Source organism: Protopterus annectens, chromosome 16.part0, assembly GCF_019279795.1.
Source record: "Protopterus annectens isolate FY-2018-M chromosome 16.part0, PAN1.0, whole genome shotgun sequence".
In the NCBI taxonomy this organism is placed as follows: Eukaryota; Metazoa; Chordata; order Ceratodontiformes; family Protopteridae; genus Protopterus; species Protopterus annectens.
In genome coordinates, this window is record NC_056750.1 from 852,668,087 (window position 1) to 852,684,013 (window position 15,927).

The following is a 15,927-nucleotide window of genomic DNA, read 5'->3' on the forward strand; positions in this document are numbered from 1 at the left end:
TGATCATTGAAATTGCCACACCTAGTGACTGTCTTGCGTATTTTATACTGTTGGTATTGGGTGATCCCATGTGATATAAACTTCATCATTTTCTATGATTCTTTTGTGGCTTATGTTTCCAGTGTTTTTCAGCCACTTCAGTACCATAATGTTTGCACAATCTCCACTGTAACAGTCTCACCACATTATTATGTCTTTCAGTATACAGTCCCTCTGCCATTAGTGCATCACAAACAGCAACAAGGTGTGTAACTGTTTCCAATTTGGTTTAAAAAACCTACATATGTCTGTTTCTCCCACATATTCAATGGACTTCGTAAACCAGCGTGTACGTAGCCCACTCTCTTGGGCTGCCAATATTAACCTTTCATTTCTTGATGTGAATTTACCTCTCCTTAACCATTCCTGTGTTTGATCTTGAGCAACGTGAGGCTCTTCCAGAAGTTTACACTTGCAACTAAATTTATGTTTTTTCCACATTTCTTTCCTTCTCATCTGATCCTTCACCTTATATTCTTTCTTTTGTTTTTTAGCATATTCATTCAGTTGCTGTCTGGTTTTTACTTACTTATTTTTATTTTATTTTATTTTTATTTATTTTATTTAACATTTGTTAACCTGGAAAATCCGAGTTGGAACAAAGCCAATTTTCAGTGGAGGCCCGGGGAAAAAGGCTCCAGATGCATGTCTTGTAACATGGGAGGAAACTGGAGCACTTGGAGGAAACCCACACGAATGCAGGGAGGACATGCAGACTCCACACAGAAGGCACCCCAGTCGCAAATTGAACCGGAGAACCTCTTGCTGTGAGGTGACAACCCTACCGCTGCACCACTGAGCTATTTACTTCTGGTTTAATTTCCATTCCTACTTTACATCAGTATGCTTCTGCTAAATTAAGCAGAGATGTCACCTTAGATTTATTCTCCTCATGTTTCAAAACTTTCACTACATTTGGATCCTGTGAGGTCAGCAGATATGTGTGGAGTCCCATAATTGCAGCTCTATACATGTAATCAATTTCAAGGAGGCCCATCCCTCCTTCAGAATGGGGAATATATAATCTTGGTATACACTGATTTTTATAAATCATTTGGTGAGCATGACGCATCCTTCTTGTTTTAACTTTTTGGGGCCAGTCGATCACTCCAAAACTATAGGTTGGGACAGGAAGAGCAAATTGATTTATGGCTTGGATCTTGTTCCTAGATGTCAATGCTGTTTTCAGGATTAATTTAAGTCTTCTAAAGTACTCCTTACTGAGTTTTACTCGCATTTGTTCATGTTTTATTGCTGATCTTTCATAAATTCCCAAGTATTTGTACACTCCCTCTTGCTCAAGTTCTTTTATATCATATTCTTGTCCCAAACTGATGTTTTCTTTGTGCTGCAGTTTTCCTTTTTTAGTGATTGCTTTTGCACATTTATCAAGACCAAATGACATTCCAGTATCATCTGATAAAATTTTGACAACCTGCAGCTGTGCCTTCAGTTCCTTATCTGATGATCTATACAATTTTAAATCATTGACAGAGAAGATGAGAAGTCATTAGACTTTATTGTTTTCTAGAAGCCAAATTGTAGCCATGGCCTAAGCTGTTAAGTAAAAACAATAAATGCCGAACTCTGCTAGGAAAATCCAAGGCACGTCAACCATTTAAACCCTTTTTATTAACCATTTAAGCGCTTTCATCTCTGAAGTGAGACTTCATCAGAAACAGAAAAACTCCATTAATGAACATTTAAATACTGATTTAAGTTATGACATCACACAATCAATCATAAATTTAAAGCTGTATATACCCAAGCAAAAAGTACTCATTTAAAACCATAAAGAAAAATCATGCTAATAGATGAATATATAAACGAAATATGCATTATTTTATATTATACTTCGCAATTATTTTCCACTTTTTTTACACATTCTAAATGAAAAGGCCAATCGGGTCATAATCTAATATGAATGAATAAAATGTTGACTAAAAATAATATGTTACTACGAACAATAATCAAAAAAATCTTATATGTATATATATATATATATATATATATATATATATATATATATATATATATATATATACACACACACACACACACACACACACACACACATATATATATAAATATGTAAAAAAATATAACAAACATCTATCATACTTAATAATATTATTGCACCAATACCTATCCAATAAATATAACATAAATGTTTCATAAATATTAATATGAATATTAATATACACACACACACATATATATATATATATATATATATATATATATACAAAACACTTAAAAACTTTGTTTATAAATACTCATTTAAAAATTTATTTAAAAATGATGTTAAATTCATATATTATTGGCACTTTCCATTAACATAGGTGCCAATAAAGAACAAAACGTTGCGAGGAAAATCAACCGTTGTAGTACGTAACTGTGCTATCTTCTCTGGCAACTTATGAGGAAACACAGTACGTTGCGACCATAATTACATTTATTGAATAACACAAAGTAAAACAGCAATATACAATCTTAAAACTTGAGTTAAGCGCTTTCACCTATACATAGTAGGCTTCTTCAGAACTCATACATTTGAAATAAGCGCCATTTTAAATAAACTTTTAGGCGCGAAACTGGGCTAACTAAACAGCTGGTATTTAAAGTGGTACTGTGCTTTTTAATAAATATTACAACTTTAAAAATCACAACATTGAAATTAAAAACAATTATATTAAAAACAATTATATTATAAGCTCCAAATCCCATCAATTCTAATCTATATATTCACCTGTATGTTCATTTGGGACCACAATGTTTGTTGTTACACATATGTTTTTCTTTCTAATAATATTAAAAAATATTAAAAAATAACAGCCATAATGTATGAATAAAATGAATATTAATTATTAAATCTAAATAAATGAATGTTATGAAATTAGGGGCTCTAATGTTTCCTTTGTATTAAACTTGTAAACATTTGTGATTAAAAATAAAATTAATCTGTATTCCATGTGAAATATATAAAATTATGCATAAATGTCTGAATGTCAATCTGCGATATTCAAAAAGTGCAATTTAATATAGAAACGTATAACCTAATGTTAAATATTGGAATTCAAATATTGTTACTTATATGTTAAAATATTATTATAAATATAAATAACAATAAATATTATAAATTTGTAAAAAATTTTTTAAAAAATAAATATTATAAATTTAAAAAAATTTTCTTAAAAAGTTTTTTAAGAAAAAGAAATATTATTATTAATGATGTACTTATGTTAATTAGGAGGGTGTATGTTAAAGTTGATGACCATAATAACTAATCTAAATAAATATATTATATATAATAAATTCATTTTGTCAATAGGGGTTTAATAGCTATAGTGTCATTTAATCCTGGTGGGGTGGTAGCGTCTGTGTAAAGTTGCCACCATATTTCTCTATAACTTAAAACATCTTTGATGTTGCCTCCTTTGGGATCATATTTAACCTGTTCTAATATGGCAAATTTGAAACTGTGTTCAACACCAAAAACTTCCACATGTCTATACAAGGCATTGTTTATATCTTTCCTTTTAATACAATATGAATGGTCATAAATTCTTCGTTTAAATGCCCTCTCAGTTTTGCCAATGTAGTAAGCTGAACATACTTCACACTTGGCAATATAGACAATATTTGGTGTATTGCAATTCCCTTTTACTGGTCTGATTTTAGTCCCATTACAATTGTCCAATACCATTTCTGTATGGCACAAAATATATCTACACTGATTACACTTCCCACATTTATTAGTGAATGTAGGCACCCCACCTATAACACTCTTGTTGTTTGATATTTTACCAGTTTCCAAAACCTTTTTCAAATTGTGGGTCATTTTGTACACTATTTGGGGCCTATCTCCTACAATCTGGGATAATTCAGGATTTGCTAAAAATATTTTCCAGTTATTGAACAATATTTCTTTAATTATGTTGACACATGGAGTATAGGGTAATATACATGCCATATTGTATTTGCTTGTGGATTTTGCAACAGAGTCAAAAACACTGTGTGAAATTTCTCCCAAAATTGGAAGATACTTGTAATCCCTTTGGGAAATCACATACTTTTTAACATCTTCTAACATAATTTTGTTATATTTTTTCTCTGTAAACATTTTGGTAATATAGTCAACCTCTACCAAAAAGTCCTCATATCTAGAGGTCATTCTAGCCGCTCTAATGAGCTGGCCTTTGAAAATATTACGAAGCATTCTCCTTGGGTGATTGCTATCATATTGTAAATAGTCGTTAGAGAAAGTACTCTTTCTATATATGTTAGATTTAAAGCCTTCCTCATCATGTGTAACTAATGTGTCCAGATATGGTAAGCCTTCTTTACCTATTGAATAAGTAAATTTCAAAAAACTGCTACTATTGTTAATAAAGGTAAAAATGTTTTAATTGTCTATATTACCTTTCCATAGAATGTATATGTCATCCAAGAAGCGAGTGTAATGGGAAATATAAGTAAAATACTTGTTCTTAAAGAGTATTTCCTCTTCCCAATACAACATGACTAAATTAGCAAAATTGGAGCACTGGCTGAACCCATTGCCACTCCTTTGCATTGTTTATAATGTTCACCTTCAAATAATATAAAATTATTCTCCAATACTAAAGACATACAGTCCATAATCAAACATAACCTATCCCAATTAATATTCATGTGTTTTCTTATACTTTCACAAAACATCTCTAAACCTTCTTTACTGGGTATACTGGAAAAAAGATCTATAACATCTATAGTCACATAATACATATCTGAGACTTCTAAGGTCATCGGAAATTTTCGTAAAAAATCCCATGAGTCTTTAAGTAAATGGGGGATATCGTTATATATATCTTTAAGCCAAACATCAACTAATTTACCCAAAGGAAAAGTCTTTGCTTTACTGCCTGATACTATTGGTCTAAAAGGCGGGTTGGTTGGATCTTTATGTATTTTTGGAATGCCCACCAGGGTCGCCATTTTAGGATACTGTACCTTTAAAAATTGTATAAATCATTGTCAATACGATTATCAATCCAAAATTCTTCCAAATATGAATTAATTCTCTGGTGGGCAATATTAATTTCATTCAATGAAATCGTAGAATAGTTACCTGTTTCAGTTAATATGGTATGTATTTTGGAAATATATTCAATTTGATCAAATATAACTATCCCCCCTCCCTTGTCTGGCTTCATTATACGTATATTTTTGTTGTGTCTGAATTTAGTCAACTCATCTCTTTCATCTTTAGATAAGTTATCTCTAAATTTAGTTTTGTTCCTTGAGTTAGCTAATTTATATAAGTCTCTGTGGACTTGTTTCTCAAATAATTCAACCACAGGGTTCATATAAGGCACAAAGGTGCTTTTAGATTTTAATATTTTAGTCTCCCCTAGTGTATTTGGTTAATTTAATTCTTTCTTCTTGCTATTGTGGAACATAATAGACAAGTTGAGTTTCCGTGTGTATAATTTAGTCTCTATCAAATGGTCAACCAAATTATATTTGGGGGTGGGAATAAATTTCATTCCCCTTGACAGTAATTTATAATGGACATCTTCTACCTTAAAATTAGTAAAATTGTAAATTTTAAATTCACCTAAATGGTTATTTCCATCATCTTTCCCAATAACTTCATTCATCTCAACGTCTCTTTCACTGTTGTTATTATGCATTGTCAATTCCAATTCTTCCCCCTCCATCTCTTTTGATGTAAATTCTGGCCTTGGTTGACATAATCTTTCCTGTAACCTGATTTTTTCCAGTATTGTGGGTTCCAATTCCTCTGAAAATTTGATTTATAATATTGCTCATCATCAAAACCCTCAAAATCGACTCTCTCAAAGTGTTGTCTCCCTCCTACCTCTTTAACACCTTTGTATCTGTTAGGGTTGTCGTCATTTGGAGTTAGTCTATCATTCACTTCTTTATTCCATCTATAAGCCCTGTTTTCCTTGTACTGCAATATATCCCTATTTATTTTTTTACTTTTCCTTTCATGTACTAATTTCGACTTTTTATCGACAATGGTAAATTGTTTTCTATATAAATTTTTCCATTCATCGAATAATAAATCACCCTCAATCACACCATTCAATTTCTCTACCTCACTTATCAAATGTAATAACATTTCATCATTGTATTTTATCAACATCTTCATAAATTTAAAACCACATTCATCAAAAAATTCATTAAAATCTTTGGTGACATCATCATTCATCACAATTCCTAATGGTACTTTGAAAAAGCGTAGTCCCATAGGGACTATATTCAAAGTAAGACATTTATGCAAATAAGCATTCTCAATTTTTGTGTTGTCCAATCTGGTCATTAGATTCCCCATCTTATATATTTTTTCCTTTAAAGATAAATTTCTTCCCCCATTGTCAGTAGGGAATCTTTCTTTCCCCTTAAAATCATCAAAGTTACAGTCACTAAACAAAAAATTGTTTAAATCATACTCATTGTTTTTCTGCCCCTGATTCGTTTTGTTTGTATTAGTTTTAGTTTCAGTACCTTTGTTAGCCATTAATGCTCCAGCTGTATGAGCATAAGTTTTCACTGGTTTAACACGTTTCAGCTTGGCCCCATTCCGCATCATCAAATCATCGTCCTCCTCAAAGTCGTACACAGAAAAGTCAAAGGTAAATCCCGTAGAATTCAACCTGTTATCATCCGTAACAAGTTTCGCACATTGCCCAGCTGGTAAATCAATGTCCACACTGTCGGCGGACAAGTTCTTATTTAGTCTAGGAAAAATACCCTCGGTAAAATTGTCCAAAGAAGAATTCAACGAAAAGTTAATGTTTTTACGTTTTGAAACTGCTCCTAAATCAACAGACTGCACAAAGAGCAGAACGGACACTGGTGTTACCATTAAGCGTACGGTCCTGCCGTCCGCTAACTATAGGTTGCAAATTCGATGTTAAATCGCTACCCTTCAAGTTGGTCTGCTCACTACCAGTTGCCCTAATGTCCTTCCTCTTACTGCTGATGGTTTCGGCATTACTTCCGCTACTTGCACCAAAAGTTTTAAATTGATTTTCGACTTTGGACATGAAAGCGGATAACGTTTCAGTTAGTTGTTTGATTTCACCTCTTAATTCGGCCAACTCACCGGATTGTGTGATACTGTTGGTACGATTCGAGGTTTCCAAATGAACTGTGGTCGGCTGTACTGATGTCTCCTCCATAGCAACTGCAGAACAAAACGTTGCGAGGAAAATCAACCGTTGTAGTACGTAACTGTGCTATCTTCTCTGGCAACTTATGAGGAAACACAGTACGTTGCGACCACAATTACATTTATTGAATAACACAAAGTAAAACAGCAATATACAATCTTAAAACTTGAGTTAAGCGCTTTCACCTATACATAGTAGGCTTCTTCAGAACTCATACATTTGAAATAAGCGCCATTTTAAATAAACTTTTAGGCGCGAAACTGGGCTAACTAAACAGCTGGTATTTAAAGTGGTACTGTGCTTTTTAATAAATATTACAACTTTAAAAATCACAACATTGAAATTAAAAACAATTATATTAAAAACAATTATATTATAAGCTCCAAATCCCATCAATTCTAATCTATATGTTCACCTGTATGTTCATTTGGGACCACAATGTTTGTTGTTACACATATGTTTTTCTTTCTAATAATATTAAAAAATATTAAAAAATAACAGCCATAATGTATGAATAAAATGAATATTAATTATTAAATCTAAATAAATGAATGTTATGAAATTAGGGGCTCTAATGTTTCCTTTGTATTAAACTTGTAAACATTTGTGATTAAAAATAAAATTAATCTGTATTCCATGTGAAATATATAAAATTATGCATAAATGTCTGAATGTCAATCTGCGATATTCAAAAAGTGCAATTTAATATAGAAACGTATAACCTAATGTTAAATATTGGAATTCAAATATTGTTACTTATATGTTTTTAATTTCAATGTTGTGATTTTTAAAGTTGTAATATTTATTAAAAAGCACAGTACCACTTTAAATACCAGCTGTTTAGTTAGCCCAGTTTCGCGCCTAAAAGTTTATTTAAAATGGCGCTTATTTCAAATGTATGAGTTCTGAAGAAGCCTACTATGTATAGGTGAAAGCGCTTAACTCAAGTTTTAAGATTGTATATTGCTGTTTTACTTTGTGTTATTCAATAAATGTAATTGTGGTCGCAACGTACTGTGTTTCCTCATAAGTTGCCAGAGAAGATAGCACAGTTACGTACTACAATAGGTGCCAATAAAACATGATCATTTAAACCTGGTGTAAACATAGAAGCCAGTCTAAGTTGCCACTGGCTTTCTTTCTTTTTTAGGGTGTTTTTCCAATCACCTCCCCTCGGATTTATTTGTACTACATCCAGGATACCAAAAACAAATTTTTCAAAATTGTTACAAATAATAGCATGTTTGTATAGAGCATTTGTAGATTTTTTGTTTTTATGTCATTTAAGTGTTCATATATTCTATTCTTTAACATACGCTCCGTCTTACCTACATAGAAATGTCCACTAGTATAACACATGGCTAAATACACCACCCCCCTAGTATTACAATTACCCTTATTGAAATAAACCCTACTTTTCATGTTGTTATTTAAAACCAAGCTTGATTCCTTATTAATAAAAGGACAGTAGGGGCACATACTACACTGTTTTGTCCCTTGTATAACTGGAACATCTTTATTTAACTTATATTCTAACAACTGTTTAACATTGCATCCCACCTTATTAATAAATCTAGGTTTATTACCCACTTTTTGAAATATGTCTTCATTTGTTCTAAATATACTCCAATTTCTTTTAAAAGCCTGTTTAATCATAGTAGTTCTAGCATTGTACTGTAAAACACAGGCTTTCCTAAAATTCTTGGAGGTATCTTGTTCACCTTTATTAATACTGTCATTTACTATTTCTTGAGGGGTACCTAAAAGGGGTTTATATTTATTCCCCCATTCAAAATATATTTCTTGAAAAATACCATCTAACAAATCTATAGGGTAGCCTCTCTCGGTAAACATTTTAGAAATAACTTGAAATTCACTATATAAATCCTCCTTGTTTGAAGTCATCTATGCTATTCTAATAGCTTGTCCTTTGACAATACTAATCTTTTGCCCTAACGGATGATCACTTTCAAAATGTAGATAGGCATTGCAAAAAATCTTTTTTCTATATATTTACGATTTAAATTTTCCTTTTTCTTTAGATATGTATGTATCCAAAAAACTAATAGCCTGCCTATCATACTGAAAAGTAAAACTCAAAAAATCTGTACTAGAGTTTAAATAATCTATAAATTTTGGAATCTCATTTTCCAGACCCCACCATAAATTAAAGATATCGTCCAGATATCTAAGGTACAATCTAATATTTTTCCAAAATGTACTACCCATGACATGTACAATTTCCCAACCCAATAAAACCAAATTGGAATACACCGGTGAGCGTGTTGCTCCCATCGGGACACATTTTATCTGCTGATAGTATTCCCCATCAAACCATAAAAAATTATTATCCAAAACTATACCCATAAGTTCACAAATCAATTTTACCATATCATTCTCCAACTCCGAAAATTGAAAAAGAACCTCCTCAAATAATAACATACCTTCCACTTTGGGAATACTAATAAAAAGATCCTTTACATCAATTGTTAGAAATATAATGTTTTCATCATATAATTCTGATTTAATACTTCTCAAAAATTCCCACGAATCCTTCAAAAGATGTGGTACCTTATTAACTATATGCTGTACATGGGAATCAATAAATACTGTTAATGGATGGATTTTTGACCCCCTTGCTGCTACAATGGGTCTAAAGGGTGGTTTATCTATATTTTTATGTAGCTTTGGAATACCAAAGAAAACAGGGACTATCGGATTTTTTCTATATAAAAAGTCATATGTTTCCCTGTTAATTCTACCATCCAAAACATATTCTTCCAGATAGCTATCTATCCTGGAATATGATATATTAATCTGATTTTTAGATGTTCCTATATAAGTACTGTCATCAAATAATAAATTCAACATCTCATTTGAGTAATCCATACTATGAAATATGACAATACTACCCCCTTTATCAAGGACCATAATACGTATATTTTTATCACTTCTCAAGTCATTCAGTAGATCATATTCACCCTTGGTTAAGTTCCACCTAACCATATTTTTGTGGTGTTTAAATGCACTATAAATATCCTCCATAACAAGTCTCTCATAAGTTTCAACCAATGGATGCAATGGCGGATTGTATATACTCTTCTTCTTAGGCATACTATATATGTTTGGACCTACTGAATTATTCTCTTCCAGTTGTTCCAAACTAATTTCTAAATTTAATTTCCTAGTATAGAATTTCAAAGCCACAATATTATCCACTAAATCCCCTGTAGTTGACGGAATAAATTTAACACCTTTAGAAAATAGTTTAAAATAATCATCCGAAATAGTCCTATCCGAATAATTATATATGGTAAAACCTTCCTTTTGATAAACAATAGTATCACTAACTATAGTGGAAGCATCCATAGCTGCCCCATCTAGTAAGAATTCTTCTTGTAGGAATAATAATTCTTTTTGTGTGGATAATAATTCGTGTTGTACTCCCCCTTCTCCATATAATACTGCGCCAATCTCTCCGAGCGCCTGACAGTTGGAAAATCCTCACTGTCCTGGTGTTCTAATGCCATCTCCCCATTGTCCCACTCTGAATTATTTCTTACAACCTCTCTATAAGTTGGTGATTCATAGCCATGATTTTGCCTATTTCCCATATAACCAGTGGAATAGTGAACTATTCCCTTTTGAGTTTTACTTTTCAGTATGATAGGCAGGCTATTAGTTTTTTGGATACATACATATCTAAAGAAAAAGGAAAATTTAAATCGCAAATATATAGAAAAAAGATCTTTTGCAATGCCTATCTACATTTTGAAAGTGATCATCCGTTAGGGCAAAAGATTAGTATTGTCAAAGGATAAGCTATTAGAATAGCACGGATGACTTCAAACAAGGAGGATTTATATAGTGAATTTCAAGTTATTTCTAAAATGTTTACCGAGAGAGGCTACCCTATAGATTTGTTAGATGGTATTCTTCAAGAAATATATTTTGAATAGGGGAATAAATATAAACCCCTTTTAGGTACCCCTCAAGAAATAGTAAATGACAGTATTAATAAAGGTGAACAAGATACCTCCAAGAATTTTAGGAAAGCCTGTGTTTTACAGTACAATGCTAGAACTACTATGATTAAACAGGCTTTTGAAAGAAATTGGAGTATATTTAGAACAAATGAAGACATATTTCAAAAAGTGGGTAATAAACCTAGATTTATTAATAAGGTGGGATACAATGTTAAACAGTTGTTAGAATATAAGTTAAATAAAGATGTTCCAGTTATACAAGGGACAAAACGGTGTGGTATGTGCCCCTACTGTCCTTTTATTAATAAGGAATCAAGCTTGGTTTTAAATAACAACATGAAAAGTAGGGTTTATTTCAAGAAGGTTAATTGTAATACTAGGGCGGTGGTGTATTTAGCCATGTGTTATACTAGTGGACATTTCTATGTAGGTAAGACTATGTAAGTATGTTAAAGAATAGAATATATGAACACTTAAATGACATAAAAACAAAAAAATCTACAAATGCTCTATACAAACATGCTATTATTTGTAACAATTTTGAAAAATTTGTTTTTGGTATCCTGGATGTAGTACAAATAAATCCGAGGGGGGGTGATTGGAAAAACACCCTAAAAAGAAAGAAAGCCAGTGGCAATTTAGACTGGCTTCTATGTTTACACCAGGTTTAAATGATCATGTTTCATTGGCACCTATGTTAATGGAAAGGGCCAATAATATATGAATTTAACATCATTTTTAAATAAATTTTTAAATGAGTATTTATAAACAAAGTTTTTAAGTGTTTTGTATATAGATGTGTGTATATTAATATTTATGAAATATTTATGTTATATTTATTGGATAGGTATTGGTGCAATAATATTATTAAGTATGATAGAAGTTTGTTATATTTCTTTACATATTTATATATATGTGTGTGTGTGTGTGTGTGTATATATATATATATATATATATATATATATATATATAAGATTTCTTTGATTATTGTTCGTAGTAACATATTATTTTTAGTCAACATTTTATTCATTCATATTAGATTATGACCCGATTGGCCTTTTCATTTAGAATGTGTAAAAAAAATGGAAAATAATTGCGAAGTATAATATAAAATAATGCATATTTCGTTTATATATTCATCTATTAGCATGATTTTTCTTTATGGTTTTAAATGAGTATTTTTTGCTTGGGTATATGCAGCTTTAAATTTATGATTGATTGTGTGATGTCATAACTTAAATCAGTATTTAAATGTTCATTAATGGAGTTTTTCTGTTTCTGATGAAGTCTCACTTCAGAGATGAAAGCGCTTAAATGGTTAATAAAAAGGTTTTAAATGGTTTAAATGGTTGACGTGCCTTGGATTTTCCTAGCAGAGTTCGCCATTTATTGTTTTTGTTTATGGTTCTAAGCTGTTAAGTAAACAGCTAATGGCAAGGCAGAATAGCAGTGGTGACAGAGAGTTACCCTATAATATCACCCTTTGGATTTTTATCCCTGGATAATAATCTGTCCTTTATCATGGCTTAATTGCAAAGTGGTCTGCCACTGTTTCATAGTTATTGTAATGTAGTCAGTCAGTGCAGGGTGTATCTTATACATTTTTAAACACTCTTCTAGTCATGTATGTGAGATACTGTCAAATCCTTTTTTGTAGTCAATCCATGCCGTACTTAGATTCTTCCCCTTCTTACAGTTCTCCACTATAACTTTGTTTAACAACAAATGATCCTTTGTTCCATATGATGTTATTTTATTGCTCTTTTGTTCTACTGCCATAATTGAGTTATTCTATGTAGGTTGTCTGATGATAATCTAGTACTTTATTTACTAATAATTACTTCATTATTTTTGATTTCCTAGACTTTACACAATTTTTATACAACCTATAGTTCTACAACTGTCATTATCCAATTGGTTGACATGATTAGAAAACTCATAGCTGAATCTACCCATATAACCAGGTCCTTAAATGAGTCTACAGTTTCAATCACTGTGTGCTGTATTAAATATTCACCTTTCAGTTTATGTCTCCCAAATCTCATATGCTTAGCTTTTGATGTGTTTATCAGCATATTATTCTCCTGTGCCCAAATGGTCAAGTTAGTCAAGTTATTTTGCAGACTGCCTTATCTATAACACATGTGATCAGTTTACCCAATTTCAGGTTCTCTGCATATAGACTGTAGAATACCTCAGATGAAAAAGTTAGGTCTGAAATATACAATCTAAATAAATAAGGACCTAGGACAGAGCTCTGTGGGACACCGTGAATATAATGTTGGAGGTTTGTTGGGGGAGAAAGAGTTAATTGGGAACATATTTTCTGAGAATGTAATGAGTTGGCATGCTTTAAAATTCTCTCCAGACTACTCTATCAGAAATACTGGGTAAGCAAATTGATATGACTGAGGAAATGATCGTTGTGAGCTACAATATAGAATCGGAATTACCTAGATGTAGTAAGGCCTTGCTGAGTCTAATTATGGTGGCTGCCAAAAAATAATTACTAGGAAATGGAAATCATAGTCTAAACCAACTGTACTAGAAACAGTGAATATAATAACAGAGATAAAACAACTGGAAATGGGATTCTTAGAAAAGGGTAGGAGCAAATTACATAGAAAAAATGGAAATTGTGGGAACAGTACATGCAGATAAGGAATGATGATTAAAAGAAGGCAGGATTTGAATGCGCTGTGTAATGTTTGACTGACAGTGACTGGATAGATAAATGATGTGTAATGTTTGGAAATAAAATTATGTCAGTATGGTTGGGTTTTGACTTCCAAGATGGCTGCCCATTGAGTAACAGCTTAATTCTAACTCTTCTAGTGTGAAAACAGAAACTCAGCAGAGAAGGCCTGAGTAAATTTCAGTAACTGGCTAGTAAGTGCACTGCCTGGATGCCAAGGAAAATTAAATGCATTGACAAAGGAAAATCAGCTAAAAAAGGTGAGGAAAAAGCAATGACTGGGAAAAGTACTGCAACTAATTAGCAAAAACCAGTGCAAGCGCCAGACATGACTTCCAGTAACCTAGAGGAAATGATAAGGCAATTGCACACAGACCTGGTTAAAATAAATGAAACTGATGGAATATATATCAAGTCAAATAAGAAAAAGCTGGAAAAATGGAAGAAGCTTTAAACAAATATTCTGATGAGGTGATAAAACTGCAAAAATCAGAGGTTGAAATGAAGAAAAGGCTGGCGGAATGTGGGACTACTCAAGAAGAGATGTTTCAAAGAATAATATAATTAGAGGACTGAGCACGTTGGGAAAACCTGAGCTAGTTAGTTGTACCAGAGAAGCTGGAAGAAACAGGCTATATAAATTTCATGAAAGCACAATAAAGAAACTAGACTGGTATTCCACAGCAGGGGTTGTTAATTGAAAGGGCACATTGTGTGCATGCTCCAAACCTGGCTATGAGAAACCAACTTAGATCTTTAATAGTAAAGATGCAATCCTAGCAGCAGAAGGAGTGGAGTCTGACAAACTGTGGCAGAAGGACAAAGTACAAAAAGTTGGAGCCAACAGTGCAGGAAGGTGATCAGGGCAGGCCATTTGTCTGGGTCTAGTGGGGGTATACCACTGCAGGAGGGTGTTCAGGGAAGGACACTCTTCTGAGTGGTGAAGAATGGAATGAGTGGGGTTTTGCTGTAGGAATGTAAGATAGTTTGAGAATTCCATCCAGTTAATTTTTGAAAGGGCAAACCAGTGATCAGATCATTTAGGCAGATTTCCAGTGAATTTGGTTAGTTTGTTATAGCACTGATTAAGTTTTGTTAGACGGTCATACTATAGGTTAGTGAGGATAGGAGCAGTGTATAGGAGGAGAGTGATTACAAGATAAAAATGCATAGTTGACTTACATTGCTGTCTCTGTATACAGTTCCATACTTTGGTGTGTTTTCTTTATGGCATTTTGTATATGAATATTGAACTTGAAGTTATCATAAATTGTTACACCTAGTAGTAGCTTGGTGTTTTAAACTCAGGCAAGCTTTATGTTTATGTTTTATGATGAAGAAATGTTTGTTATTCAAGTTTTGAGAACTAAATTTTGAGAGGAAGAGTGTCTGTTTACTTTTTTAGTATTACATTTATAGTATGAATTTTTTAATCCATTGTTCTAGTACTGAATAGGATTCCTAAGTAATGGCCTGTAGCTGTCCCAAGGAGGAGGCCATGAAAATGATAGCTGCATTGTCTATATATCAAATAATTGTGGATAATGTTAAGAGGTTCCTTATTTATGTCCGTTTTCATTAAATTCACTGAGATTTGAAAGCAGTTTAAAGCAAGACATTTATTGTTCAGAACAGAATGTCAGCAAGCTGAGATTACACATAAAGTGAAATCATGCAGAATCTAACTCCTCTCTAAATCATATATAATTCTAATGTAGCAGACTTAAGTACATAAAACAAGGTGCAGACTGTTCTCATATGATATCTACTGGAAAATACTTTCCATTTATAATTAATATCCTTAATTGAAAGCAGAATAATGTAATCATTGTTCAGAAAGTGTTGATGTTACACTGGAATGTTCTCATTTTTGAACTATTTTTCCATGACCTTGATAATTTCCCTTTACAGAATGCTGTATTCATTACAGAGCTTGTAATAAGATGCAGATAAACTATAAAGACATACTAATTATATTTGTAACTGTCTCTACTAACCAAACAATGTTCTTTTTTTAAAGAAA